Genomic DNA, 26,061 nt, shown 5'->3' with positions numbered 1-26,061 from the left:
ATAGACAAAATGTAATATGACCATATGTATTATATGCCAAAATATGCTTCACTGGCATCAAGTAGACTCACCTTGAAATCGAATCTAGGACAACCTCCATCTTCAGAATATTTTCTTTTCCAGAGTGAAACTCTCCCACCAAAAACCAACAAAATCATAGGTTTTCGACTCCAACAAACCGACAGAAAACCAATATATTTATTCTACCACCGTGAAATGGACTGCGGTGAAACACAGATGAAGAAAGTCAAAACCACTTTGTCCTTCAGTGCCTGGCTCCTTCTCCACCTCCTCCTGTGACTCCAGGCATTATGCCTGAAGAGTCTCCAGGACACCAGTGGGGCTCTATTTCCTTGGGTCCCCTTGTCATTTCTCTGGATTTGTGAAGATCCAGTGGACTTTCTGTGGAACTCTCATGTCGGGGAACTTTGGTTGCATCTGCTGAAACTCCATTCCCCTTGGAATTGCGCTTCATTAATTATTCATGATTCAGGTGGGAACACCTGCTTAAAACCCCCTGTGGCAGTTCTCTGAGCTTTCCAGTCACATCATTTCCTGCCACGCTCTTTGGTTCATTTTGGTCATGCTCCTTTTGCTGTCAGAGGAGCAGAGTTGATCTTGTTGATTCTGGATACTGATACTTTCTAGGTGGTCTGGATAATCAAGGTAACGACCCCCAACCGTGGCGGAAAGGGAACAGCCATTTGGTGTCGCTCAGACAATCCCACTCATTTCGGAGGCCTCCTAGATGTGGAATCCTGGTCAGAATTGTTCCCGGGTCAGAGAACGGAGATAGCCTGTGCATGATGTGATACTTTTACCTAGAGCTTTCAGTGAGTCTCCACCTCAGCTACTCTTAGGATCAGGGGGAGAAGCATGGAAAGGCCCGGTGCTCAGGCATCCGGAAAGAAGATGAGATGAATATTCTACCTCTGAAGTACATCCCAAATCTGGGAGTTTATTTCAGCTTTACTGGGTTCTACTTGGCGAATGAAACTCTGCCTCGTTCATACGCACATCCGGAAACCACTTCATGGGGGCCGTCACAGTTTGAACCCCACACGTGGCATCACGGTGAGCCAAATGGGGACTCGTGGTGCAAGTGACGCTCCCCACGTGTTAGCCTGTGTGAGATTCACTTGGCGGAATATGACTAGGTGCGTGTTGGTAGAGTGGGGTTGAGGTTCTCTAGCCCCTGTGGATGTTTAAGAAGTCAAAGGTCCTGCCAAGTCCTGCGGTCCCCTCAATGAACTCTGTTTCGGAAACATAATGACTTGGATTGCTAACAAGTCAAGAAATTTTCAAGCCCTTGGAAAATCAGTTACACACAAAGACGGAATGAAAGTCAAAAGAGAGTACGTCCTCTTTTTGAGAATTTTATTCACTTCAAAACAAATTAAACACACCTATTTCCAATGGCATTCCAGTGCCCAATTTTCGAGGCTGAGGAAACACCCCAAGAACGCTTTGTGCAGAACGCTTCACAGCGTCCAAAACACTGCTGTCAGGGCGGGGCACAGCTGAAGGCCTGTATCTCTCAGGGTTCCCTAACTGTTCCCTGATTCAGTCATCTAGAGAGCAAACACACAGTCATTCCCATTTCCTACTGACATCACAGCGGAAGTCTGCTGCAGGTCACCCAGTTTCTGAGGCAACGAATCACTGGCACAGAAGCTTCTCGTGGTGGGTTTCCAGAGAGCCCTGCGAACTACAATGTCCCTCACCAGAATTCAATGAAGCAGAGTCTCTGCATGTGGTCTCTGCCTGGCCTGGGCTCCAACATCCACAGAAGCACCACAGCTGGGGAGCTTGGGAGTCACCACACACAGTCTGCTCTCTGCTCTGTGCTCCTCAGTCCCACGGTCCCGTCCAAGCCATGGGAGCTGGAAGGCACGGAGCCCCTGCCACCTGCAGTCTCACTCCAGGTCAGAATCGCTGTCCTCTGAGGAGGAGGAAACCTGAAGGTCCTCATAGAGGACACTCAGGGTGACAGGAACACAGGGAGCCTCAGACTTCTCTGAGACTTGAGGGCTGTGAGCTAGGAAGGCTCCCGGCTTCTCAGGAGAGGGAAACTAGGGAGCTGTCAGGAGGCTGGAGCTCCACCATGCATTTTCCAGTCTCCGGATGAGCATTCTGAGAGGCTGGGCCCCATCGTGGCTGGCCACTGGGTGATGGGACATGGTGCAGGCCTGGGCAGTAGGCAGGCAAGGTCTGCTGTGCGCAGGCTGCCGGTCACTGCTGGGCACCTGGGCGGATGTCCTCCTGCTCATCTGGGGCGACGGACTTGGTCTGAGCTCCGTTGCAGCTGGCGGAGGTTGGAGAGTCTCAGGGGTCCCCAGCTCACCTCCTTGGATGGCATTTTCGGGCATCTGGAAGGGACCCATTCTCGGTTTCTTGGGGAAGTTCAGGCAAGCCTGAGTCGGAGGCTGGGCAGGTCTCTTGGCTCTTGGCCTGAAACTGAGATTGGAGCCGAGGCCCAAGCTGTGTGTGTCGGCTGGTGGGCAGGGCTGTGAGGTCACCGCAGGACGTTTGTCTTGTGCCTGGGGGCTGATGACCCAGATCAGGCCGTGGGGCTTGGAGGCAGCCTGGGGAGCTTCTGGGCAGCCACCCTGAGGGCTGCTGTGTGTGGGCTTCACCACAGCGAGAGGCTGCGGGCCCTGCTGCCTGACTCCAGGCTGAGGGATGTCGGCCACTGCCCCTGTCTGTGGTTCCTTTGGTCGGAGACTTGCCGAGGAGCTCGGACTGGCTTTTCTGAGGGGAGACAGTGAAACCAAGAGGGATACCGTGTCAGACATTTTGGTAGCTGAGCCATCAGTGAGGGCAGGGTCCACGCGTGGCCTCTTATTGGTTGTGTGGACCGGCATTGGCCTGCTTGCAACCTGAAAGAAAGGAGACCACACAGGTTAGAAGTTCCTCAGCATTGAGCCAACATGGAAATCAACCACATCCAAAGACAAGGTGCACACAGCAGGAAATTCTTAATACGGTATGGCCAGGCGGTCCTTGGAAGTAGGGACAGATCCTCAACGTGAGTGCTGATCGGGACAAAACCCATGAAAAATGTGCACTCTCGAGCTATGATCTAAGAATACCATTTTTCTAAAGACTGTGTCTTGGGCATTAACTGGATCAAAGCGCCTCCACTCAGCCTTCCATGAAGTGGGACGGACTAATGCCCTTCTGAAGGTAGGTTGGTGGCTCAAGGGCTCCCAGGACGTCTTTTCTGAAAACATGCACGATCCTGGGGTTAGCCTCTTCCAGGTTGGGGGCCTCTGAGGGACTAATTTCCTCATGCCGCTAGGAAGATGTTGTTGGCGGGCTTGCCATCACTGCACAAAAAGAAAGCAACAGGAAATACGGCATCTTCAGATGCCTTCACCTGGAATCAAATGGATCTGGAAGGATCGTGGAGTCCCTGACCCCAAGAAGGCAGGGAAGAGGGGTTCGCCGATCCCCTCACACACACGGGAACCTGAAAGGAAATCAACCAGGGTGACCTAGAGGAGAAAAAGACCAGGGGCCCTGAGTGACACTTACCCTCAGATAATCACGTGATTCCATGGATTCTTTTCGATTTGGCAGCGGCTTCTCTGGGGTTTCCCAGAAAAGCTGTGGAAGAGAGCCTTCCTCTGCGGGTCTTGTTGCCTGCAGAAGAGAAAAAGTTCAGGCCATGCACCCGGTTTTCTCCAGGAGACAGGAAGAACCCAGTCTCTGGCCCAGTCCCATTCTGTATTTTGTCATAAATCAATGGAAGTGTTGTGCCCTTTCCACCTCTGCACCTTCCCTCATGTTCCAACCTTCCCATCCTCCCGGTTGCCTTCTAGGCTTCTCAAGTAAGGACCGGCATTTGGATTCCATTCCTTTTTCTCCTGTCATGAGGAACCTGCACGAAGCTTCCCCACCTGACATCTTCCTCCCCCCGCTCGATATTAGGAACAAGTCTGTTAATTAGTAATATTATTAAATATAATAAAAATTAATAGTAATCATCGATATAATCACAATAAAGATAGTAAAAATTAATACTGGTTAAAAATGTTAACGATTAGCGTTAATAATTAATAGCAATATCACTATTAATATTTAAATAATGATATCAGCAATTGTTTCTTAAGTCAATACTAAGTGATGTTGGTTATAAAATAATGATTAATATCATGAACTACTAGCATTGCTAAATGACATTAATATTAATAATTAATTTTAAGTGTGCATAATCATATGTTTAAAATAATTATCCATAATTAATAATGGTATCCTATTTATTAATAGTGTCATCGATAATTATTAAAATCCATCACTGATGTTTAATAATTAATCATATTATTACTCCTAATACCGCAAGGTGTGTATGCCTACCTGTGATGTCGTTCCTAATATCCAGGGAGGGAGAGCATGGTTTTAGTTTTAATATCGCAATAAGTGTACACTCACCCTGTGACAGGGATCCTAATATCCAGTGTGGTAGAGTATTACATGACTCCCAACATAGCAATGAATAGAGAGCCACCCGGTGATATAGCTCCTAATATTTACAGAAGATGCGTATGATATTACTCCCAATATCGCAGGGAGGGTACAGCTCTTCTGATTCCTAATATCTGGAGGGGGAGAGGATGATAATTCCAGTGTCACAGGCTGTGTTCACTGGCCCTGTGACATTGTTATTAATATCTTGGAAGGGAGAGGATATTACTCCCAATGTAGCAGGGGGTGTACATCCACCCTGTGATATTCTTCTTTATATTCCAAGGCCGAGAGGTTGATATTACTCCTAGTATCACAGACACTGTACACCACCGTGTTTTTAATCCCTGTGATATTGGGAGTAGTGTCATCCTCTCCTGGGTGGAAATTAGGAACAGTATCACCGGGGGCGTGTACACTCCCTGCGATATTGAAAGCAATGTCATCCTCTTCCCTCCTGGATCATGGGAACAACATCACTGGGGGGTGTACACTTTCTGCGATATTGGGAGTAATATCATCTTCTGTGCCTTGGATTATTAAGGACAGTATCACGGGGGCCTGTGTACATCTTCTGCAATATTGGGAATAATATTATCCTCTCTCCCCCTGCATATTAGGAAAGATATCACAGAGTGGGTGTTCACCTCCTTCGATATGGGGATTAAAACCATCTTCTCCCGTTCTGAATATCAGCAAGAGTATCACACGGGGGTGTACAGTGTCTGCCATACTGGGAGTAATATCAACCTCTCGGCCTTGGAATATTAAGAAGAATATCACAGGGTGGATGTTCACCCCCTGCCATATTGGAAGTAATATCAGTCTCTCCCCTCCATGGATATTAGGAACAATATCCCAGGCTGGGTGTACGCCTCCTGCTCTACGGGGAGTAATATCATCCTCTCCCTTCCAGGATATAAATAATAATATCACAGGGCGGGTGAACACAGTCTGCAATACTGGAATTATTATCATCCTCTCCCCCTCTGGATACTAGGAACCATATCACAGAAGAACTGTACCCTCCCTGCGATATTGGGAGTAATATCATATGCTTCTTCCGTGAATATTAGGAGCAATATCACTGGGTGGCTTTCCATTCATTGTTATGTTGGGAGTCATGTCATACTTTACCCGCTAGATATTAGCGTCAGTGGCACAGGGTGAGTGCACACCTACTGCGATATTAAAACTAAAATCATGCTCTCCGTCCCTGGATATTAGGAACAACATCACAGGTAGGTGTACACCCCCTGTGGTATTAGGAGTAATAATATGATTAATTATTAAACATCTATGTCGATTTTAATAATTATCAATGACATTATTAATAGGATACCATTATTAATTACTGATAATTATTTTAAATATATGATTATGCATGCTTGAAAATAATTAGTAATATTAATGTCATTTAACAATATTATTAGTTCTTAATATTAATTATTATTTTATTACGAACATCACTTAGTATTGATTTAAGTAACATTAATTGCTGATATCATTATTTTATTATTAATAGGGATATTATGATTAATTGTTATACTAATTGTTAACATTTTTTACCAGTATTAATTTATACTATCTTTATTGTGATTATTAATATCAATGATTGCTATTAATTTTTATTATATTTATTAATATTAATAGTTAATAGACTTGTTCCTGATATCCAGCTGGGAGAGGATGATATTACTCCCAATATCGAAGAAAGTGTACGCCCCTCTATGATGTTATTCCTAATAGTCAGGGGGTAGAGGATGACATTATTGAAACTATCGCAGTGGGTGTCCATCCCTTCGGTCATCTTGTTCCTTATATCCTGAGTGGGAGAGGATGATATGACTCCGAATATCACAAGAAGTGTACAACCGCCTGTAATATAGTTCCTAACATCTAGGTGGGGAGAGGATGATATTACTGCCCATATTGCATGAGTTGTAAAACCCCTTCGATATTTTGCCTACGATCCTGAGGGGAGAGGATGATATTACTCCCAATATCGAAGAAGGTGTACAACCCCCTGTGACACTATGCCCAATATCCACTTTGGGAGACGATGACATTACGTCCAATATTGCAGGGGATGTACACCCACCTTGGGATATTTTTCCTTATATTGAAAGGGGGAGAAGATGCTATTGCTCCCAATAATGGAGGGGCTCGGGCTGTACACCCCTCCTTTGTTATTGTTCTTAATATCCTAGGGAAAAGAGGATGATACTACACCCAATATCGCAGGGGGTGTACACCCACCCGGTGATATTGTTCTTAATGTACTCCACCTCCCTCCATCAGGGATATCGTTTCTAATATCCAGGGGAAGAGAGGATAACATTATGCCCAATATCGCAGGGGAGTATACACACCCTCTGTGATGTTGTTCCTAGTATCCAAAAATAGAAACGATGATGTTCTGGCCATATCGCAGGGGGTGTACACCCTTCTGTGATATTGTTTTTGACATTCAGTCGGGGAGAGGATAACATGGATCCCAATATCGCAGAAGGTGTACAGACCCCTGTGATGTGGTTCCTAACGTACAGGGGAAAGAGAAGAATATTGCTCTCAATATTGCAGGGGGTGTAACCACCCTGCCCCCCGTATATTATTCCTAATATGCAGCGAGGTGGAGGCTGAGAGTACCACCAATATCCCAGAAGGTGCACACACACCTGTGATGTAGTTCCTAATATCTAGCGGGAAAGAGGCTGATTTTACTTTCGATATCGTAGTGGGTGTACACCGTCCCCAACCCCGGGGTATCATTCCTAATATCCAGGCAGGAAGAAGATGACATGGCTGACAATATCGAAGGGGGTGGACACCTCTTCTGTGATATGGTTCCTGATATCCAGGGGGTGAGTGGATGATAGTACTCCCAATAAAGTAGGAACCGTACAGCCACCATGGGATTTTGTCCTTAATAACCACAGGGAAGAGGTGACATTACTACCAATATTGCAAGGGTTGTACACCCTCCTGTGATATTGTTTCTCATATCCAGGAAAGGAGAAGATGGTATTAGTACCAATATTGAAGGGATGGACAGCCCCCATGGGATATTGTTCTAAAGATACAGGTTGAAAGAGGATGAGATTCCATCCAATATAACAAGGTGTGTACACCCCACCTGTGATATGAGTCGTAAAACCTAGAAGAAGAGAGAATGACATTGCTTCCAAAAACACACGGGTTGTACACCCACCCTGTGATATTGTTCCTGTCATCTAAAGGAAGAGATGATGATACTACTCCCACTACCGGAGAAGGTACACACCCCCCTGTGATATTGTTCCTCATAACTTGTGGGGAAGAGCATGATATTACTTCCAGTATGACAGTGGCTTGACACCCAGTCTGGGTGTCAAGTAGGTAAAGTATGATGTTCCTGCCAAGAGAGTAGTGGCTGTACAGCCACCCTGTGATATTTCTCCAAATATTCAGGGAAACACAGAACGACATTATCCCAAATCTCTGAAAAAGTATACACCCATTGTGTGATATGGTTCCTAATATCTGGAGGTGCAGAGGATGGTATTCATTCTCCGATCGCAGGCTGTTTACACACAACCTGGGAAATTGCTCCTAATATCCTGAACAAAAGAGACTACTAATAATGGACACACATTGCAGGGGGGAGTAATTGGCTATTACGATCCATATCGCAGGGGGTGAGGCACTCCCCGCGATATGGGGAGTAATGGCAACCCTCTTTACCCCCTGGCTATTACGACTCACATCGCAGGGCAGTTCAGGACACCAGCCCTGCCCCAACCTTGACCCAGACATTGGATGTCATGGGACCACCTCAGAGTGGGTGGCAGCTCAGCTCTAAGGTATCCCTGCTGCCAAAGACCAACTGTTCCTGCTAGTTTGAATCTGGCCACAGGGTCTCTGTTGGTGAGACAGATGACCATGAGGCAGACACCCTGAAATCTAGCACGACAGAGCTCAATGCCCCCATGAGAGTCACCATAGCACGCAGACTTTGCAGACATACTAGCGAAGGCCACAGCAGGCCCTGAGTGAGGAACAAGCTGACCAAGATCCTGGGGTTCTGCCACACAGCCCTCAAACCAGGGACTGGAAACTGTTTCCCTAAAGAGCCAAGAGTCAGTATTTTCAGGTTTGCCAACTGATCTTTGCCTCAAGAATGCAACTCTGCCATGGCTACACCACAGCAGCCTTCTGCAGGTGGCCTGTGAAGAGATGGGCATAACTGCACCCCCATAAAACTTTACTTATGGACATGGAAACTTCTCAGGGTCATGAAGTGTTATTTTTTATTTGTTGAACCATTTGGAAATGTAAAATCCATTCTTGATTCACAGGCCACAAGAGCAGGCAGGGACAGGCTACCCCTGGCCGACCTCTGGAATGAGCTTAGAGAAGGAAATGACAGGCTGGACCAGGGCAGCCTCCTCACAGCGGATTCACTGCAGGAGGGTCCTTCGTAGCAACCACTTCTCATCGTTCATCTTGGCTTCAAGTGCAGTTCAGGTGGAGAAAGAGAGGACAGAACCGGCCTCAGCAACAAGAAGGAAGGAGATGCAGGGTCAAGCAGCCATGTGAATCCATCACACACTCAACATTCACACCAAGTGGAGCACAGGCAGGACCAGCCCGGGGGGGGGGGGGGCAACGTAGAGGCTCTCTGGGGTGGGGGCCCTCTGGGTGGGCAAGATTCTCTACCTAAAACTCACATAGAAGATCTACACAGCAGTAGTTACAGGAAACACACACTAAGAAAAAGGCCAAAATAAAAATAGGACACCAAGTTTGGCCAACCGGGTCTCAAGCCAATAGGCAAGAAAGCCCAGGAGGGCCCACCAGAGGAGCTGGGGGTGCGTTCCTGCCTGCAGGGGGCCTGGGACACCTCATTCCCACAGATGAGGACCCAAGCTTTGGGGAGGAAGCTGTCAGAGTCACCAGTGAGCTGTTCAGAGCTGGAGCCACAGAGCAGGTGAGGAGCCCTGGCCATGTCCCTGTGTGTGCATCGGGGGCTGATGCAAACAGTGGACCGCGGGCCCTCCTCCTGCCCAGAGGATGCTCAGCTCCCAAGGGACCACCAAGGCCTGGAACCCAGGGACACACCACCTGACCCTCATGCCCAGGCCTCCTGGACCAGGCAATGTCCAGTACAAGCAGGCAGTCTGGGCTTGGGGCCAGGACACGGGTGGATGGTCCTGCTAGTCAGGCCTCCTTCTCCCTACCAGCTGGGCTGGTTGCACTGTAGTTTTGGTTCTGGCAACATATTGCTGCCCACTTTGGCCACACTAGTCCCTGGCTCCCTGGCTAGGCCCAGTGCTGTCCAAACTACCTACACAGGCCCCACACACCCAGTACCCACCAGTCTCCTGTCAGCCAGGAGGACCCATGCTCATCCCCTGAAGTTTCTGTGGGAGCCTGCATCCCACAGGGACCCACAGTTCAGAGCCAACCTCCATGGGGGCCTCTTGGTTATGGTGTCAGGGGTGGGGGGAAGTTGACCTCCAGCCCTCCCATCCTGGCCACTGTGTTTTGTGGGGATCATTCAGTCCTGGGAGCTTCCTAGGGACCCCAGAAGGAAGAGAACAGGGTGGTCATGGCAGCCTCAGCCCCAGGCTCTGGGCCAGAAGTTGATAACGACCAACTGAGAGCAACCACTGAATTCGATCCTCTTACAGCTACAAGAGAAGTTGGCGAAGAACTGAATGTCGACCATTCTATGGTCATCCGGCATTTGAAGCCAATTGGAAAGCTGAAAAATCTTGATAAGTGGGTGCCTTATGAGCTGACCAATTATTTTATAAATCATCCTTTTGAAGTGTCATCTTCTCTTATTCTATGAAACAACAATGAACTATTTGTTGATCAGATTGTGATATGCCATGAAAAGTGGATTTCACACAATAGCCAGCTCAGTGGTTGGACTGAGAACAAGCTCCAAACCACTTCCCAAAGTCAAACTTGCACCAAAAAGAGGTCACGGTCACTGTTTGGTGGTCAGCTGCCGGTCTTCTGATCCACTACAGTTTTTGAATCCTGGTGAAATCATTACATCTGAGAAGTATGCCGAGTTAATCGATGAGATGCATGGAAAACTGCAGCACCTGGAGCTGGCACTGGTCAACATGAAGGGCCCAGTTCTCCACAACGCGTGACCACATGTCATACAACCAGGGCTTCAAAAGTTGAATAAACTGGGCTATGAAGTTTTGTCTCATCTGCCATATTCATCTGACCTCTCGCCAACCAACTACCACTTCTTTAAGCATCTTGACAACTTTCTGCAGGGAAAACACTTACACAACCAGCAGGATGCAGAAAATGCTTTCCAAGAGTTCATCGAACCCTGAAAGCATGGAATAAACAAGTTTATTTCTCATTGGCAAAAATGTGCTCAATGTAATGGTTTCTTTTCTTTTTTTTTTTTTTTTTAAGACAGAGTCTCACTCTGTCGCCCAGGCCAGAGTGCAAAGGTGCAGGATTTCACCATGTTGGTCAGGCTGGTCTCAAACCCCTGACCTCTCTTTCTTTCTTTAGCTCTTGAGAACAATGTCACATGGTGGGGGAGACACGCCCTGCACTATTGGGAGTAATATCATTCTCTCTTATTCTGGATAGTAGGAACAATATCACAGAGAGATCAGACTGTTATATATATATTTCTTGAGACAGAGTCTCGCTCTGTAGCCCACGCTGGAGTGCAGTGACAGGATCTCATTTCACTGCAACCTCCACCTCCCGGTACCGGTTCAAGCAATTCTCCTGCCTCAGCTTCCGGAATAGCTGAGATTACAGGCATGCACCACCATGCCCAGCTAATGTGGTTTTTTTTTTTTTTTTTTTTTTGAGACGGAATCTTGCTCTGTCACCCATGCTGGAGTGCAGTGGCACGATCTCAACTCACTGCAATTTCCACCTCCTGGGTTCAAGCTAGTCTCCTGCCTCAGCCTCCTGAGTACCTGGGATTACAGGCACCTGCCACCAAGCCCGGCTACTTTTTGTATTTTTAGTAGAGACGGGGTTTCACCGTGTTAGCCAGAATGATCTCGATCTCCTGACCTCATGATTCGCCTGCCTCAGCCTCCATAAGTGCTGGGATTACAGGTGTGATCCACCCACGCGGCCGAGGATATTCCTTTGTTCCTACAGGAGTATGTGATTGGTTTGTCTATTGGCTGGTAGGGAACTGAATCATGTGACACTGACTGGTAAGACTGTAATACTCTAAAATACAATATATAAACTATCATATCATAATAGTGCAATACTATCTACTACAATACCAAAGGGATCGAAGAAAAGCCCAACGCTATCATATGTGACTGAGAGATTGAATGCTTCCTCCCTCAGATTGGTTACAACATATTGTCCTATCACAGTCCTCTCTCCTTCATTCAAAGTGAATGATCCAAATAATAGAAATAATAAAGAATAAAGGACAACAAATGCAAAGAACTCACGAGATGATACTCTATGGTAAAATTTATGTACTTGGGAATTAATACCAACTCATTATTAGCAAAAAATAAACATCTTTACATCAAGAGTAGTTTTTCCTTTAATAAAGAAAGGTGGAATGTGTATAATGAACAAGGGATAATCAAAATTTGCCAAATGAGGCTAGTAAGACAATCCCAACAATTCACAATCATTATTCACTGGTCCATTAATCACAGGACAATACATACAAATGAAACTTACCTGACTGGGCGCAGTGGCTCATGTCTGTAATCCCAGCACGTTGGGGGGCCGAGGTGGACAAATCATGAAGCCAGGAGTTCAAGACCAGCTTAACCAACATGGCAAAACCCTGTCTCTACTAAAAATACAAAGAATTAGCTGGACGTAATGGCAGGTACCTGTAGTCCCAGCTACTCGGGAGGCTGAGGCAGGAGAATCACTTAAAACCAGGAGACAGAGGTTGCAGTCAGCTGAGATTGCACCACTGCACTCCAGGCTGGGCAACAGAGTGAGACTCCATCTCAAAAAAAGATAATAATGAAATAAAAAAAATTAAACTTACCTACATATTAGAAAAACATTAAAATTCAACCATGAATCCAGCACATTATCAAATGAATAGACAAAAATTCTACCAACAAACTTAATATCATTATCTATGAAACTCAAGTACTACTGCTTAAAGAGCATTTACAGAACTCTCACCTCAAGGTTTCCCTGCAAAACAAGGTGAAATGCATACTCAAGACTCTTTAAGAATGAGCCACTGATAAAAACAATATACTTGTAACTTGTGTAACATTTCATACATTTTTTTCAAGCCCTGCACCATAATTAATTTGCATCAGGCTTTCAAATTAGAAAAGCTTCACTTATAGAACTTCTTTCCCTTGGGAGTTTTCACATGACTTTTCAAGTAAATGTTAAAATTGAAAATATTCTTGCAGTTTCTAAACTATTAGAGTTTTAATCCTGTGTATGTTCTTGTATTTACAAGGACCAGGGAGCTACAGTATGCATTTTCATCTGTCCTCGAGTGGGTATGAGAGAAATGAAACATTTGCACATTCTGGACATTCATAGGGTTTTTCTCAGGAATGAGCTGATGTCTTCTAATGGAACTAACACAACTGAAGGCCTTACCACAAATTTAGATTCAAAAGGCTTTTCTCCACTCTGAGTCCTCCCAAATCTTCAAAAACAGGAAAATCTGAAGGCTTGACCACATTTCCTACATTCTTAAGGTTTCTGTGCAGTGTGAGCCTTTTCATGTTTATGAGGGAATGGGAAAGAGTAAATGCTTTACCACATTTCTTACATTCAAGGGGCTTTATTTATTTATTTATTTTCTTTAATTTTGAGATGGAGTCTCACTCTGTTGCCAGGCTGGAGTGCAGTGGCACAATCTCGGCTCCCTGCAACCTCCGCCTCCTAGGTTCAAGCGATTCTCCTGTCTCAGCCTCCTGAGTAGCTGGGATTACAACCATATGCTACCACACCCAGCTAATTTTTGTATTTTTAGTAGAGACGAGGTTTCACCATGTTGGCCAGGGTGGTCTCGATCTCCCGACCTCATGATCCGCATGCACAGGGCTCACCCCCAATCCCCCATGGCTTTTTATGTCCTTGAAAAAGAACTAAGACAACTGAAATGTGCCACCATGCCCAGTTAATTATTTTCTTTTTTTTTTTTGAGACAGAGTCTCACTCTGTCGCCCAGGCTGGCATACAGTGGTGAGATCTCGGCTCACTGCAAGCTCTGCCTCCCAGGTTCACACCCTTCTCCCTCAGCCTCCCGAGTAGCTGGTGTGAGCCAGCGTGCCCAGCATTATTTTATTTTTTCTAGAGACAGGGTTTCACCATGTTGCCCAGGTTGTTTCACATTGTTTTAATCTGGGCTGGTTATGAACTCCTGGGCTCAAGCAATACACACTCCTTGGCCTCCCAAAGTGCTGGGATTATAGGCTGAGTCACTACACCCAGCTTCTATATCATGACTTCTTTCATGGGGAGTAAGATGACTGGAATGAGTGTAGCCTTTACCACATCTCTTACATTCACAGGGTTTTTCTCCAGTATGAATTCTTTCGTGGAGGTGAAGGGAACTGAGACGACTGAAGGCTTGGTCACATTGTTTACATTCATAGGCTTTCTCTCCAGTATGAGCACTTCTATGGTTACAAAGGGAACTCAAATGACTAAAGGCTTTGCCACATTGTTTACATTCGTAGGGTCTCTCTCCAGTATGAATGCTTCCATGGTCACGAAGGGAAGTGGAACAGCCGAAAGCTTTATCACATTTGGTACATTTATAGGGTCTTTCTCCAGTGTGAGTCCTTTCACGCGTCTTAAAATAACAAGAAAATCTGAATGTTTTCCCACATTCCTTACATTCGTAGAGTTTCTCTCCAGTGTGAGTTCGCTCATGTATTAGACAAGAACTGGAAACAGTGAACGCTTTACCACATTGTTTACATTTATAGGGTTTTCCTTCTGTGTGAGTTCTCTGATGTCTTTCAACTGAATTGAGAAAATAAAAAGCTTTCCCACATATCGTACATTTATAACTGGATTTCCACTGTGCATTATCATGTGTCTTCTAACACCTGGAACAGAAACGAAGAGTTTCCCACACTGTTCACATTTATATTGCTTCTCTCCATATGGTTTGTATCCTGAGTGAGCTAGGATGTGCCTATTAAGGAGGGAATGATGTACAAAGACTTTTCCACAAACACTGCGTTCACATTGTTTTAATCCAGTAGAAATATTCTCATTCAGATCAAGATTTGGAATTTGGCTGACAACTTGTCCATACTGACTACCTTCTCTGTACCACATGATTTCTGTAAAAAAATGAAAAGCACATTATTATTGGTTGGTTTAATAACTTTCTAATTATTAATAGGTCTTGGACTTACACTGCTACCAATACCAAGAAAATGCATTATTATTATTATTATTTTTGCCATGATTGAATTATTTGAAAGTAAATGGGTTACTACTGAAAACACAGCTACCACCTGCATGGCTATGACCAAATTAGTAACATTCATATACACAATTTTGTAGTGCTATTTTCATTTAAACTGTTTTCCAAACACTGACTGCTACACTGAAGTACATTACATTTCGGGTGAAATTTTTCTAAAAAAAAAAAAATTTCGAGTGACTCTTATTTGCTTTGATTGCTTGTTTTTAAGTTCATGACTTGCTAAGATTCCTTCAGAGGACTTTATTTCCTCTTCTCAGTGCAAATTATCTTATATCTTTCCCAGGTTTTTCAAAATGATCTTCAATATTCTGGTCTTTCCATTTGTTTCCTAAAATGCAGACCCACAAAATTATCATGAATTATTACAAACTATAGAAACATTACTAGATTTCATGTTCATTGTACACAGTGCCCATGCCAGATTTCTTCACCTAATCATTCCCTTGCCACATTCCAAATCACAAATAGCACTGATGATAGGGAAATACTTCTGTAATTAAGTGAAATGTGTTGTCATTCTCACCTACAGAAGCCAGGTTCCTGCAGGTTTCCTGCATCACTTCTCTGTAGAGATTCTTTTGAGAATCTCAATCCATAAGCTGTTTACATGATTCTAAAATTTCCAAGCATTTTTTCTATGACTTGATTGTCACAACTCTTACTCTGTTCACACATACTCCCTCCCACGCAGCAGTACTAATGCTGGAATTGAACTATTCAAAAAGGCAACAGCAAAGTAGAAACACCCATCTCATTAGAGAATCCAGGGAGTAAGATGTGCTGCTAGGAGTTACCTTTTAACTTCACTTTGTACATTTCTAGTATCTGTCATAATAAAGTCCTACCTGATGTGCATGAGAGAGTTAATATTATCAGTCCTGAGACTACTTATTCTTGAAAACGCCTGCTCACAAAGCTCCATCTTTGTTTGTATTAGTAACTTACATATTGAAAGGGATTCCACCAACCCAAGGAATAAGAATGACCCACTGCATCTAAATGGCTTATGCAATATATTTGCCAAAACTTTTTCTGCTGAAGGTCTATTATTTTGTGTCACTGCAGTGGTGCTTAGGGAACCTGACACCAAAACACAGTCTGAACATTAAGTGTTCAATGAGTTTCCCTGGTAGACAATATTTTACATGTGCTGTCACTTGTTAACTGGGGAGTTGAGCCCATTCCATGTGATTACACCAAGAGACAGTAGGCTTATTAAATTTAATTGAGTAGTAAATAAAACCAATAATTGATATTTTACAACACTAATACAACAATTTTTATAATTTCTATTGCACAATGTCAAGGCAGAAAGGAATAAGAGGAAATACGACACATGTTTTTAAAAGTACATTAATGTCACCACTTCCAGATGCTATTCCTATGAAAGCACATAAATTCCCAAATCAGGGTTTTTTTAGGCGAGAAAAACTACTTTTTCATACGTAGTAAAAATGACAAATGTCTAATGCTTTTTCGTCATCTAAAAAAAGAGTGATGGCTTGTCTAACATACTTCTAAGATTTTCAAACAAAAATGCTCAGGACAGCACAGTATTAGCAGAGAGATGAGCAAACAGCCCATAGGGAAAAAAAGTCTTAATGACCCAGCATTTACATGGAAAGTTGAGGAATGATACAGTAGGCACTGTAGAATAGAAAAAGAAATCACATGCACTTTAACATATGAGGCAAACCAGGCTGGCATCTACTTGGGAAAATGCATTGCGTTCTTCTCTATTCCATGATCCATAATCAACTTATTATATATTCAAATATGAAAGATAAAACCAGAACACTTTCAGAAGTCACAGGAAGATTTTTTTAAATGAAGGATTAGGCAGAATTTCTTTTATGTAAGAAAACAGTGATAAAGGAACAGACAAACTCAAACATATTAAAATTTAGGGAACAAAAAGAAAATAGAGTGGGCTGGGTGTGGTGGCTCAGGTCTGTAATCCCAGCACCTTGGGAGGCTGAGATGGGCGATCACCTGAGGTCAGGAGGTTGAGACCAGCCTGGCCAACATGGCAAAACCCCACCTTTTTGCTGTTTGTTTGTTTGTTTTTTTGAGATGGAGTCTTGCATTGTCTCTTGGGCTGGGGTGCAGTGGCAAGATCTTGGCTCACTGCAAACTCCGCTTCCCGGGTTCAAGCAATTCTCTTGCCTTAGCCTCCCAAGTAGCTGGGATTACAGGTGCCTGCCACCAGGCTCAGCTAATTTTTTTGTATTTGTGGTAGGGACAGTTTTTCACCATGTTGGCCAGGCTGCTCTGGAACTCTTGACCTCGTGATCCGCCCACCTTGGCCTCCCAAAGTGCTGGGATTACAGGCATGAGCCACCGTGCCAGGCCTAAAACCCCGTGATTACTAAAAATACAAAAATTAGCTGGGTGTGGTGGTGGGTGCCTATAATCCCAGTTACTCGGGAGGCTGACACAGGAGAATCACTTGAACCCGGGAGGCAGAGGTTGCAGTAAGCAGAGATGGCGCCACTGCACTCCAGCCGGGCTACAGAGCAAGACGTCATCTCCAAAAAAAACAAAAAACAACACCAAAAAACCCCTTAGATATCCAGATAAGAGGATACAGATGTGTCCGCTGTCATAAATTCTTCACCATGCTACAAGACGGGAACTGATATTTTGGTGAATCTTTGTAAATCATCAATTTATCTATCACACTTTTATTTCACCAGTAGCATTGACAAAGCTAAGTCCTACAATTCCATTTGAAATTACCCTTAAAAAGAACAGAACTTTAAAACTTACTACACTCACTCTGGGGAAGAAATAAATACGAATTTTTAGCAAATAAAATACATCATTTTATCTTGCCTCTTTGGAAACAGTATATTTATCTTTCAAGCTGTACTGACAAAATGTATCTTACAGTCAATGAAAAACTGAAACTCAAATAAGAGGACAAGCCTTATCAAGGTAACAAACTCAGGGAGAGGCAGTGCTGACTCCAACACAGACCTTTCTAAGTGTCACGGCAGGCCATTCTATTCCTCGTGACACCCATCCTGTTCAGTAAAGCACTCAGTGACCACCTAGGAGGCACTGGCAGTGCTCTTTGTCCTCTTGTGTGCCTTAAGTGCATTTTCATATTCAGGTTCTTGCACATCCTCTCTGGGGTGGGTTTTCCTTGTCCTTTGGGACAGTTTTTCTCTCTTCACAAGTCTGAGACAATCTAGGGAGCAGAAATAATTTCTGCCTTTTCCTCTCAATATCAGCATCCCATTGGCAGACCATCAATGTGTCTCCGAGGAATAAAAACCCTGGCTGGAGGAACGGTTTTAATGACCTAACTTTAATGACATTACATTGTATTGTCCATTCATTTTAATGTCCTAAAATTTTAATAACCCTAAGGGGTCACCATTTTAGATGAAACTATACCAGGAGATTCCTCTAAGGCCAAGAGCATCCAGCTGCTCCCCTGAGAGATTCTACCCCCTACCTCAGGCTGTCCTTGGGGATGAGATGACCCCGGGGCTGATACTCACTAGACCCTCCAATAGACATGGCCACAATGGTTATCCTGGGTCACCCCCAGACAGTTCTAAAATGCCAGGATGAGGGAAAGACAGGAGGGTGGCTGAGGACACAACACCCTGTAAAGTTTTCACGGGGGGACCTCAACCTAAAGACATTTTGGTAATATGTACACTTAGGAAAGATGAAAAGAAGAGAGGCACAAAGATTTTTTTTAAAGTAGAGTGTCAGATGATTTATTCTCCGCTTTCCTCTCATGTAAAATGTTTGGAAACAGAAAAATATTTTGGCCAAGGTGGCTCACGCCTGTATTCCCAGCGCTTTAGGAGGCCGAGATGGGTGATCAATTAAGGTCAGGAGATCGAAACCAACCTAGCCAACATGGCAAAACCCTGTCTCTACTAAAAATACAAAAATTAGCTGGACGTGGCGGTGGGCGCTTATAAGCCCAGCTACTTGGGAGGCTGAGGCAGGAGAATCGCTTGAAGCTGGGAGTCAGAGGTTGCAGTGAGCTGAGACTGCGCCATTGCACTCCAGCCTGGCAACAGGGCGAGACTCCGTCTCAAAAAAAAAAAAAAAAAAAAAATATATATATATATATATAAAATATAAAATATACATTTAAAATTATTACATGTAGGTAGTATTTGAAGTCAGGGGACTGACTGTAGGTAGAAACAAGAGAAGGCAAGGAAAGTTTTTATATTTATATTTATATATAATTATATAAAATTAATATACATAATTATAATATATAAATATATCATATAGGCTGGGCACAGTGGCTTACACCTGTAATCCCAGCAATTTGGGAGGCCGAGGTGGGCAGATCACCTGAGGTCAGGAGTTCGAGACTAGCCTGACCAACATGGAGAAACCCCATCTCTACTAAAGACACAAAAATTAGCCAGGTGTGGTGGTGCATGCCTGTAATCCCAGCTACTCAGGAGACTGAGGCAGGAAAATCACTTGAACCAAGGAGGTGGAGGTTGCGGTGAGCCCAGATTGTGTCATTGCACTCCAGCCTGGGCGACAAGGGTTAAACTCCATCTCAAAATAAATAAATAAATAAATAAATAAATAAATAAAACAAGAAAGATATATTTACCTCTAAATATATAATTATAATACATAAATGTATATATAAATATACATTTATTATGAATTTATTAATATATGAAATATATTTATTTCTGAGACAGGGTCTGGCTCTGTCACCCAGGCTGGAGTGCAGTGACACTACCATAGCTCATTGGAGCCTTGAACAGATGGCTGAAGCGATCCTCCCATCTCAGCCTCCTGAGTGGCTAGGATTGCATGCACACACCACCATGCATAGCTAATTTTAAAATTTTTTGTAGAGACAGGGTCTTCCTTTTTGCCTAAGCTGGTCTTGAACTCCTGCGCTCAAGTGATCTTCCTGCCTCAGGCTTCCAATGTGTTAGACGTGGGCCACTGCATCTGGTCTAATGCATTTTTTAATTTGCGAGTTGATATTATTTAATATTTTTAAGTACTGAATGTGTTGAACAACCAACTTGCAGAATTCCCGAACCATGGACGGTCAGCTGTCATGTCCTGGTTCAAATCGTCCCAGCACACCAAGGCTAGAAACCTTTCAGCCAACTTCCACTTATGTCTCCCGGGGCAGGACAATGTCACTTGGCCAATCTCCACTAAGAGGGACTCTGGAAAGGCAAGAAACTATTCTGTTCTCTATAATGGAACGTGACCAGGGAGAAGGCAGCTGGGAGGGCCAGCTTGGCCCTCCAACCAGCAGCATCCACCATCGACCAACTGCCCTAGCGCTACACCGTGCTGGGCATTAGGGGCACTGTTATGAGCAAGAGTTTCCATTTTTCTTCTCATGGGACCTTCATGCTAGTGGTAAGAGACGATTTTTTTTTTTTTTGAGACAGAGTTTTGTTCTTGTCACTCAGGCTGGAGTGCAATGGTGTAATCTCGGCTCACTGCAACCTCTGCCTCCTGGATTCAAGCAATTCTCCTGCCTCAGCCTTCCGAGTAGCTGGGATTACAGGATTGCACCACCACGTCTAGCTAATTTTTGTGTTTTTAGTAGAGATGGGGTTTCACCATGTCGGCCAAGCTGGTCTGGAACTCCTGAGCCACTGCACCCAGTCAAGAGGGAGATTTTAAATCAATAAGTATAATTGTGATGAATGCCAAAAAGAAGAATGTGTGTGATGGGGAGGGGACTTAAGTTATTGTCTCATATTTTAACACTTTCGTAGGCAATAACTAAAAACTTAGAAGCTTAAAACAACACACACCTTTAAGCCAATTTTGGCAAACTAGGAGTTGAGCACATTTTAGCGGGTCCTGTGCTTGGGATCTCACGCTAAGCAGCTGGGCTGCATCCTCATCTGAGGCTCCACCAGGGCAGAATCCATTTCCAGGCCGCTGAGGTTATTGGCAGAATTCATTTCCTCGGACCCGCTTGGCAAGAGCCCAGCTTTTTGCTTCCTTGCCTGTGGGGCCCCTCCAAAGGTCCTTTCTCAGCACAGCATCTCCCTCCTGCAGCGCCTACAGGCGGAACCTTTCTCTCTAGTGTGCGAAGGTGACGCACTGTGACAGTGACATCCCATTGCTTTTGCCAGGCTCTATGGGTTAGAAGCCAGTCACCGGTTTTGCTCATACCCAAGATCAGGGAGACTATGCAAGGGCATAGGTTATTGGGGGGTCAGCCACTTTAGGGTGTGGCTGCCACCACTGAACTTGGTGAGACTTTAAGGGTTGGTAGGAGCTGGCCAGGTACAGGGGTGAGGGTGTGTCAGGCAGGGGTGAGGGCATGGAGGGGGATGCAGAGGCCTGCACCCTGGAATGTCCTTTCACTCCCTGAGGTTTTGTTCTCCTGATCCCTGAGTACATCCCAGAACACGGTGGGTCTCTAGCAGGGGAGAGGTAGGGAAGCATGTGTTGTTCATCCGGGGACCTCATTAGGCAAATCAGATTAGAGGTCAGGCTTTCAGTGGTGAGTGCGAGCGTGGGAGTGATGAGTGTGCAGGTGTGTGTGGGAAGAGCGATGGGGATGGGGTCAGCCCCAGCCACCATGAAGACCTTAACTCTGCATCCACCCATCCCAGCAGCCTCCCTGAGTGAGTGCCTTCAGGGTGCAGGTCCTGTTTTGCACATGGAAGTGAATCAGAGTGGGACACTGCCTCGCCTTAGAGAGGTCACACTTCTTCTTCTTCTTCTTTTTTTAAATTTGTGACAGAGTCTCACTCTGTTGCCCAAGCTGGAGTGCAGTGGTGTGACCTTGGCTCACTGCAACCTCTGTCTCCCAGGTTCGAGCAATTTTCCTGCCTCAGCCTCCTGGGTAGGGTAGCTGGGATGATAGGCACGCATTACCATGCCTGGCTAATTGTTGTATTTTAGTTTCACCATATTGGCCAGGCTGGTCCCAGTCTCCTGGCCTCAAGCGATCTGCCCGCCTCAGCCTCCCAAAGTGCTGTGACTACAGGCATAAGCCACCACACCGGGCAAGAGGTCCCACTTCATGCCACGTGGGTGGCAGCCACTCAGACAGCACCCCAGCTGGCGCTGCGAGTGAGGGGTGCTCAGCGTCCTAGGAAGGCAGAGGGCTGCATGAGAGGTTCGGGGAGGAAGGATTGGAGGAGGATTTGAGATTTTCACCTGAGCAGCTGGGTGGATGGAGGGGCTGTTTACAGAGAATCACAAGAATGTGGATGAGCAGGTTAGGGCACTAATAAAGCACTCTGTTTTGGCCCGTGGAAAATTGGAGATGCTTCCCTGCGTCCAGCTGGAGCTTTGGGAAAGGTCAGGGCTGGGCATCTGATGGGATGGAGGTCTCTGGCAGGCAGCAGAGCATGTGGATGGTTTGTGAAGCCCGGAAGGGCATGAGATTTCCTGTGGCAGTGCCCACTGCAAATGGAAGGGCATTTGGCCTGAGTCCAGACATATACAAGTTGGGCAGAGAAGGGGGTGGGTCCCTGGGACCCACGGAGGAGCAGCTATGGAAGTACAGGAAAACCAAGGGTGTGGTGTCACATGAAGCAGGAAGCTCAAATAAGATGAGGAAAGACGTTTTAAAGACGATCAGGGCTGGGGACAGTGGTTCATGCTTGTAATCCCAATACTTCGGGAGGCTGAGACGAGAGGATAGCTTGAGGCCAGGAGTTTGAGACCAGCCTGGGCAACATAGGGAGACCGCGTTTCTATAAATAAATAAATAAATACCATTGGTACTTGGCATTTCAGGCGGGGAACAGCAAACACATGAAAGCTCTGAGGTAGGAAAGGGAAGTGCTTAGCGCTCGCTCCTGGTTCCTTTATCAGACCTTAAAGAGATGCAGAGACATTTCAGGTACTCCTTGGCCGAGCTCCCTCTGGGAAGGCCTAAGTTCGCTTCTATTTTCCATCTATTAATTTTTTTTTTTTTGGAGACAGAGTCTCACTCTGTGGCCCAGGCTGGAGCGCATCCAGTGGCACCATCTCAGCTCACTGCAACCTCCACCTCCCGGGTTCAAACGATTCTCCTGCCTCAGCCTTCCCAGTAGCTGGGACCATAGGGACACGCCACCACGATCGGCTAAGTTTTTGTATTTTTAGCAGAGATGGGGTTTCATCTTGTTGGCCAGGCTGGTTTCGAACTCCTGGCCTCAAGTGATCCACCTGCCTTGGCCCTACAAAGTGCTGGGATTACAGGCGCGAGCCACTGCGCCTGGCCCTACTTCACTCCTAACACCCACCATACTTGCTTCCAAATGTTTGCTGAATGACAAGGTGAACGAGTGAATGGGACTACGTGACTTCGGGCAGCAGGCAATCCTATTCCTTGGACCTCAGTTTCCCTTTTTGTAAAGCAAGCCTGTCTCTCGCTCTCTGCCCTAAAAGCCTGAGTTCTGGGCTTGAGATGAGCGCGTCCTGTAGGGCAGACTCCAGGTGGACGTTGAGCTGGGTCTTATAGGAGGCCAGGATCTGGCCAGCTCTTGGGTCCGGTCCTCCCGCAGGACCCCGCACGCCCAGTCCCAGCGCCGCCCCGCCCAACCTCCCTTTGTTCCCCCAGGCCCCGCCGTCTCCCCGCAGCTCGCTCCCCATTGGCCGGGGGGCGGGCCCTGGGCGCCCGGCTCCGCTGGGGGCGGGGCGGCGGGAGGCGGGCGGGGCCGTGTGCACCTGCGCTGTGTGTGTCCCAGCCGCAGCCCCGCGCCAGCTGCAGCTCCTTGATCCAAGCAGGATCCTGAGCGGGAAACACGGGCTGAAGCGGCGGCGGCGGCCCCGCCCCGGGGCTCCGTTGTTGAGGCTGCAGTGGCTCTGTTGGCTGCTCAGCTGCGCTACAGTCAGCCCAGGCGCCGCGGCGAGGAGCGAGCGCTGCGAGGCGGCGGCCTGAGGTGAGCTGGCGCCATGGGCGACGGGGTCTCTGGACCTGGCGGGGGTCTCTGCCCCGGGCGTGGCGGCTCCGAGCTGGGCTCCGCAGGGTCCGAGGTGGGGATCCGGAGTCCTTGCGCCTGGGCTTTGTCTCGGCCTCGGGTGGCACCGGGGGCTTAGCGCCTGCTGCGGTACCTCGTGGGCCCGCGGGGGTTCCCGGTCGCCCTGCGGGTGGAGGCCGGTCCCCACTGCTCCCTGGCTCTCCGCGTCTGCCGCGGAGGGCACTGCATGGACCCGGGCGCTGGCTTCTACCCGGTCCGCCGTGGCCTGGCTGGTCCCCGCGTGCGGCAGAGGCAGCCCTGCGAGGACCCACTCGTGGGGTGGGGTCCAGGTCACCGCGAGTGGGAGACTCCGCCGCCCTCCCCGCCCTCCCTGGCAGCGAGACTGCTTCGCCAGACTCACCGAGGGGACTGCGCGGACCCTCGGACGAGGGAGTCCGTGACTCTGGGTGGGGGCTCTTTCCCGGCCCCGCATGACGGCTTCCTGAGTGTTTTGTCATCTATATAGGTGGCTGCGAGGACTCGCGCGCGTGGGTCCTGGCCGCCCTGCTAGTGGGGCTGTGCGCCGCCCCGTGGCTCGTCTGGGTTGACCCCGCCTGGGACGCGCGTGTAGTGGGGGTCCGTGCGCGGGGGGCGCGGTTGGTGGGGGCGCACTGCCCCCGCTCCATGATTTATCCTCTCACTTGCCGGGGGGAGGAAGCGAGAGGCGCGGGCCCGGAGCTGTCGCACAGCTGCCGCACCGACCTCTGCCCTGGCGGGAGGGTCTCCGGGGGCGAGGGGCCGTCACCGCGCGTCCCACCGCGCGTCCCACCGCCGCACTTCCTGCTCTGGCCCCGGGCTGGGCTCTTATTGGAGGGAGCAGGGCCCTTCTGCCCGGCGCTTCTTGATTTCTTCCGTTAGTAATGGGAAGAAAAAAAAAATCTGGAAAGCCAGATTGAACTTTGTAGCTCTCAGCGCTTAGAGAGTGGAAGAAACTCTCCCAAGAATTTGGCGGGCTGGAAAATGCGTTTCAAGCAGGAGCATCCACACTCACGGAATGAGGCCAAGGCAGTTACAGTTAGAGGTCAGATTTATGAGGGGAGAGCGAGGGTGAGGTCCGTGGGTGGGGAGACTCCAACCTCAGCTTGATGGGAAGACCTGATGCTGCCCCTCAGACGCTGTATTTCTCAGCCAGCGAAGAAAGTGGAATCACTCCCTAGTGAATGCTTTCATCAAACTTTTGAAAAACCTGTAATGTCCCAGGAAGGAAAATCGAACTGGACAGTTTTCCCCTTTTAAGAGTGTTAAACGTCCCGGAGACAAACAGCAGAAGGCTCAAGGAGTCCAAATACTCAACCTGAAGGTCTTTCTGAACAAGAGATGGTGTATAAGTAACAGGCATAGGAGACAAAACTGAACTAATCACCGCAGCTGTGGCTCCTAGCCCTGTAGCGTGTCATGCAGGCCCTTTTGCCTTCTCTGCCCTCCGCTGTCCCAGACCCCAAGGCTACCGCGCACCTCCAGTCATCAGCTCCTGCTGACCCATTGCTATGAACTCTGTTTGGTGGCTCCCTTCTCTCTGAAGTTTTGCTTGTTCTCCTGAAGTCCTGGTCTTTAAGAGCTTATGATTTGCAGGGACAGATTGGCTTTGGGCAGTACACAGTCAACTGTAGCACAGCTTGAAAAATGCTCTGATAGAGGTGGGCAGGCAGTTTGTACATACAGGTAAATGCGAGGTCCTTTTTCAATACCATGAATCCAAGTATTCATACTGTTTTAAATCTGCAATTCTTTGACTCTCCAGAGGGTTTTTAGATTAATTTTTTTTCCTATTACTTCCTAGTGTTTGTTGCATAGTTCAGAGTACTTGATTAAAACTTACCAGGTCGGCCGGGCGCGGTGGCTCACGCCTGTAATCCGAGGACTTTGGGAGGTGTAGGCAGGCGGATCACTTGAGGACAGGAGTTCGAGACCAACCTGGCCAACATGGTGAAACCCTATCTCTACTAAAAATACAAAAATTAGTTGGGCGTGGTGGTGGGCGCCTGTAATCGCAGCTACTCAGGAGGCTGAGGCAGGAGAACAGCTTGAACCCAGGAGGCGGAGGTTGCAGTGAGTGAAATGGCTCCACTGCACTCCAGCCTGGGCCATAGAGTGAGACTTACTCTAAAAACAAAAACAAAAACAATGTACTGGGTCTACCTCCGGCTCTGGAATTTTCCTGGAAGGCCTTCTCTTCCGGGCTTCATTTTTCTCACTTTT

General features: G+C 46.9%; 2 protein-coding genes and 2 pseudogenes across 5 annotated transcripts in view; 1 reads left to right on the top strand and 3 right to left on the bottom strand.

The window, feature by feature from the left end:
• DEFB108B (defensin beta 108B) overlaps window positions 1–26,061 on the bottom strand; it is an 875,574-nt gene that overhangs the window by 79,539 nt on the left and 769,974 nt on the right. The gene's annotated exons all lie outside the window — the stretch shown is intronic.
• On the bottom strand, window positions 1,917–3,305 carry LOC141407506 (protein FAM90A5-like; annotated as a pseudogene).
• LOC141407533 (uncharacterized) lies at window positions 3,290–24,301 on the bottom strand (annotated as a pseudogene).
• The window catches only part of LOC135964607 (SH3 domain and tetratricopeptide repeat-containing protein 1-like), a 50,862-nt gene continuing 48,377 nt past the window's right edge, over window positions 23,577–26,061 (top strand). For all 4 annotated transcript variants that reach the window (XM_073999948.1, XM_073999947.1, XM_065518757.2 and 1 more), the window contains exon 1: window positions 23,577–23,784. The gene's annotated coding sequence lies outside the window, so the exon portion shown is untranslated. The remainder of the gene's footprint in view (window positions 23,785–26,061) is intronic.

This window comes from Macaca fascicularis, chromosome 8, assembly GCF_037993035.2.
Source record: "Macaca fascicularis isolate 582-1 chromosome 8, T2T-MFA8v1.1".
In the NCBI taxonomy this organism is placed as follows: Eukaryota; Metazoa; Chordata; class Mammalia; order Primates; family Cercopithecidae; genus Macaca; species Macaca fascicularis.
The sequence above is the reverse complement of the archived record's forward strand: the minus strand, read 5'-3'. Positions and strand labels throughout refer to the sequence as shown.